This window comes from Ammospiza caudacuta, chromosome 3 (genome assembly GCF_027887145.1).
Source record: "Ammospiza caudacuta isolate bAmmCau1 chromosome 3, bAmmCau1.pri, whole genome shotgun sequence".
NCBI classification, from domain to species: Eukaryota; Metazoa; Chordata; class Aves; order Passeriformes; family Passerellidae; genus Ammospiza; species Ammospiza caudacuta.
Window position 1 is genome coordinate 64,076,074 of NC_080595.1, and position 5,620 is coordinate 64,081,693.

Sequence of the window (5,620 nt, forward strand, 5' to 3'; positions counted from 1 at the left end):
AGATTTCCTGAAAGACAAATAAGGAGTAAATCTTATAAATGTTCTTACCTTGTTAGTCAATATATATGAGATTTTGTCACTAGGTAGAATTAAGCATATGCTTAAATGTTTGCAGATTCAAGCCTTTAACTGGAAAATTATATATCCCTAAGCAAACTGGAAAATAACATTCATAGCCAAAAAATACTAAATTAGACCTCTTTAAAACATCAAAAAGAAAGGTGGTGAAGATGGTTTAACGTGAAAATAATTGTAAGTAATCTTATGTAATTTTAGTCATACCTGGCATACACATCCTGAAATTACTACAGCAAGTATTTTCACAAATTTAACCAGAATTCTTCGTAGGGCTAGATACTGTTCAGTCTCAAAGCTATCAAAACTAGCTTACAGGATGTGAGTGAGACCTATCACAGAATGACAGAATTCCATTGTTAGATCTATTATTGAAAATGGATTAAATATTATTTCACCTCATTGGCAGACTGCAATTCCACATGTGAACAGAACAAATCAGTGAATTTTGGTTTTTATGTAAGACAAATTCTACTCCTTGTTTTTTAAATGAATAGGCAAAAAGATAGCTCAGCTTAGAACAGCTTTGAAAGCCTGCTTTTATCATGACTTCAAATGGGAATACAGTCAGAGTAAAAGGGGCATTCTAAAAGTTCAAAGTCATGGAAAAGAGATTTTTTTTTTCTGAAATAAGCTATAGCCAATGACTGCAGCTTTTCTGCAAGTCTGACTCCTAAGATTCATGTCTCTGCAATGCAACTACTCCATTGATTGGGTTACTAGAAGTCTTGCTTGTGGCATGAAAAAGTTATGCAGTTGACTTTCCCTCTTAGGCAGGGAATTTCTTTGATCTGTTAAAAGCTCAATGGAGTAAATCAAGTTCAATAAACAGACACTCAGTTAACTTCCTGTACAATTTGGTAGATCTTTAGCTTTAAAAGATATTGGCTTAATAACAATATCACCACTGCAATGTATTTCACATTAATGTTAAAACATTATGACAAGAAGCAATCTAATCAGAGTGCTCTAATGAATACATATTATCTTATCGTACTAAATCTCTGTTATAATACATAATTAAAGTAATTATTTCAAAGGAGAAAGTGTGCATTTTTTTATCAACAATTTCACACAGCCTTGTACTGTGTCACATGGAAAAGTCTTTGAACGTCACAGTAAGACTGGGTGACAAAGAGCCCAGCAGTGTCTGCTTAACTGAGCTATTTTTGCCGTGTAGTTTCTCAGCATTAATGCTTCTCTCCTGCATGAGCAACAGTTGCCTCTCAAGGCTGATTTGCTGAATGACAAAAAACTAGAGAGGAGTTCTGGAAAGCTTTGTAGCCACCCTGGTCCTTCCATGTCTGCTAGTGTACGCATGTCATAGGTAATAGTGATGAAAAGTTTATTAATACAGATTAATTGCATTATTACAACATTTTCAAGAAAACTGGAAATAACTAGAACTCAGAACTTTATCACTTCTTGGTGCAATGGGTCAAATTCTGCACTCAAATCCACAATAATCTGAATTATATTAAAATTTGTACTGGAACAAATAGGAGACTTTTTATCTTTATGTAAAATGCCAAAAATACATTGCCCTTTGAAAGAGTTGAAAGCTTATTATTACTGCAACGATATAGTCAGAAAAATATTATTATTTGGATGATATTAATCAAAGGATTTCATTACCTTTTGTGTGGAGAAGTTTCATAGGTAAACAAACATGTAGGAGGAGTATTTGTTCTGTTTATACTGTCCAAAGAGTTTTGTAAAAATTCTTTCTGTTACTTTGCTTAGGAACTCTCAAAAAAATCTCTTTTCCCATCTCCTACATTTATTTAATGTGTTTTGTCTCTAACTCTTCAGAAAATCTTGGGATTGCTTCAGTGCATTTGCTGATGTGGAAAGCTTGAAAACCAAGATAAGCAATTTATTTGGTGGCAGTTTTAGGAATTTCCTAGCTCATCACTGTGATTCAAAATTGGCTTTAGTTTTACTTTGTTTTCTTAGCCTTTTCAAGAAGTCAGTGCCCAGTCCTTTCAAGGCAAGGATGGTCACTCCCCACTTAATCATTCTCCCTCCTATGTAAGATCCCGCTTTATAAAATATATCCTATCATTGTCCTCATTTAATAATTTATGTAATTTCTGTTAATATCAGGGAAACAGCAAAGGCTATGATTAACAAATCAGTACAACTGTAAATGCACAAAAGTGAAAGTCATCCAAGTGCAAGGCCTCGACAAGTCACTTACAAAAGGCACTAGATTCAGAGGAAAAGCATTTTTGTGGTCAGCACTCAGGAATTTTGAAGTGTGCCATTGTGGTGGGACACAGAAGATATATGAGCTTTGAGACATCTTGATGAGAACCTGTCTTCTGGGCTCAAGATTAGGCGAACCTCCCAGCCTGGAAAGGCAGAGGTTCATCCATACACCCTACAGACTAAGCCTGAATGCCATGCTCAGCACATGATAAAGACAAATATTCATGGTGTAAGACTAACTCACTGGATTTCATTTCCTAAAACACAGAATTGCATATTTTTACATATAACCCTGTTTCTGAGCATTTTCCAGTGGCAAAATTCTATTAATAGGATATGTAAAACCTTTGCAACTTTCTATATTAGACATTAAAATATGATATATAGAATATGTTTAGAGAATCTGGAAAGGTGATGTTACCATAAATTATGAACCAAGAGGATCTGCATTCATCTAAGTAATGACTACTTAGAATTTTTGTCACTGAATTTATGCTACCTATCATTAGAATCACTGAAGCTAGGAAAGTAAAGACTGACTAAATATTAATGTATTATTTTGGCCACTATTGGATTATTAATTATAATATGATAATGCTTTATCAAAATTAATTCTAAAAGCAAAAAACTGACAGTTGTAAACATGAGGAAAATGCTACAGAAAAAAATTGTGTGCTGAAATAAAGCATTTTCAAACACTCTCACTGCATTTCTTTTGCCAGTAGAAGTATGGGTAAAGGAACCTGCTTCCTTTCAGCAACAATAACACAGGCATTGCCCAAAATGCTTTTCCATTTTGTAGGGAACATCAATCACTCAGTTCCTACTTCTGACAGTAGTAATGCAGATTTAAATCAATCAGATTACCCTAAAGTTAAAATACAGGCTCGGCTAAGTTATCTTAGCAACTTAAAATATTTATTTATGAAGGATTTTTAAAGCTGAAATCTGAAATTAGACTGAAAACCTCGCTCTACTGACTCAGTGGGAGAAAAATAATTTACTTAAGTGGAACAATGTTCTAACCCCTGTAGTCCATTAACAATACTTAATTTGCTTTTACACCAAAGTTTGGTGATCACTTTACTTCCTTACTATAGTTTCTTTTCCACATTATTCCATCTCTTCTCTTTTTTCAGCAGTGAGATAAATATTTTTCCCTGCCTATGGTACTAAAATGTTACAGAGATGTCAGAAGAGCTGCTGAAAAAATTCTTGAGGCTAACACTATTTCATTAACTCTTCATCCTTGATTGCTCCCTTTTTTTTTTGTGAATTTTGTATTTCATGTACAAAATGCATGTCACAGTAACTGGTTACTCTGAAAAAGGGATTGTATAAAAATTGAACAAATAAGATGTCCTGCAAATGCTTCATTAAGTCAAGTTACAATTTTCAGTACTTCTTTTCAGAACTACCATATTTTAAAAACTGATAGCTGATTTCTAGAAATCATTTATCCACTTTTCATTTATCCATTTTCATTAATAATAATTATCTGGATGATATATTGGTCTTAGAAAATATTCATCTTCTAAAATGAAGTAGAAAAAGAAATAGATCTCAAAAATATTTTATAGTATTCTGAGATTTAGTTGTCCCAAAGGTTCATATGGAAATGTTGGAAAATTTGTTGTGCTGTTTAGCAATGCAGCGCTAAACACTGATTGCTGACAATGAGTGTAAAAATACACAGTCCAAAATCCCCCTAAATGTTTTTATTCTCAGCAAAAGTATTTGTTGAGCTGTTGGCACACTGAAGTTAGCAGTTCTTCATTCCTCCTCAGCATCATTACCTTTGTGTGGTCACCCCTCAGATGTCTAATACCTTTCTCTTCACACTGCCTCTTAGAAGGGAGTTCTAAGATCTTCATTTTACAGTTTTGAAGTGAATTCTCAGAGCAGAGATGAACCCAAGAGGGAATCCCAAGGAATCTCTGAGTTAACACATGTTATTATACCATGCCTTCATGGGGATCCTGACAGTCAACATTGCTTTTTTTTTCCTCTCTCTTGCTCATCCTTCCTTTTGTCTCCTTTGTTGGTTTGTGCCAGTATAACATGAAGGTATATAGCACAGCAAACAGCCCATTATGCAGCATAAGTATTTAACTGAAAGCTGCCTTTCTCAGATTTTTTTTAAGATGGAAATATAAAATTATATAGCTAAATAATTATATATAGAGGGATGTAGCACATGGGAGAGGAATTAAAGGCAGAGTAAATGCAACACAAAAAGCAAAAGGGGAGATGACAAGAAAATGTGGTGAGGGACTGGAGGAAGAAAACTGAAAACTGGCAAAAGTTTGAGAAAAAGTAAAAAGGAAAAGAAACATAACAGACATTAAAAACTTGGAGGGAGAGAAGGGGAAGGCAAAGTGGGAGAATTCATTTAATGTATGATTTAATACAGTCTATAAACATTTTCTACAGTTTTGCGCAAGCAGGGATTCAAACTATTCCAGTTAATATAAGTCAATATATTGTGTGTGAACAGTTTTCCTTTCTTTCACTTCCCCAAACCCCTTATGAATTCAAAACATTTAAGATAAAATCATTCTTATTTGTGTGGAATTACCTCTATGTTTAATGTTTTCTGTTACCCAAAGGAATTTGAAAACATGTTAAATAAATAGTATTATAAACCAATTATTTTTCTCTGTGTGTCTTTATCTATTCCTCTTCTTGACCTCTTCTACAGCAATGATTCAGAGGTATGCACCACTTCTAGGCACCTATTGCCTTGCAGCCCCAAAACCAGTGCAAGAAAAAGTCTTAAAAGGGTAAAAAATGTTTCACAATGACCACCACAGAGGGTCTTTTGCACTCGGGCCAGAAACACAGCTAATATCCCCACAGAAATCCCTTTCTGGAAATGGCTTAGATTGATTTATGTGTCTGGTAGCAAATTCCAGCGAGGTTGGAGTTGGGAAAGCTGGCACTGAGATGTCATTGTACCGCACCCCTGTTGCTCCTCAGGTGACTCAACATGGAAAATGGCAAACTGCACCAGCATATAAAATAAAGTATCCTTGTGAGCTCCTTCACACTCACAATGGGACCTATTTAGACAGTTGCCCAAAATCAGCAATGTGTGGGAGCAAGTTCCAGTTCCCTCCAGAGAGTATGTAATGGGTCAGCAGGAGATCAGGCTGCCTTTGGATGCAGCATGACTACTGATCCAAATTCTGCATGGATGCTTCAAAGCAAAACCTTTGCTCCTACATTAAAAGGAGTTTTACTATATGCTTTCTATGCTAAGATGAGGTGCTAATGATGGCACAAAGAATTGTAAGAAACCAAGGATTTATTAAATTAAATTAAAAGTAACAAA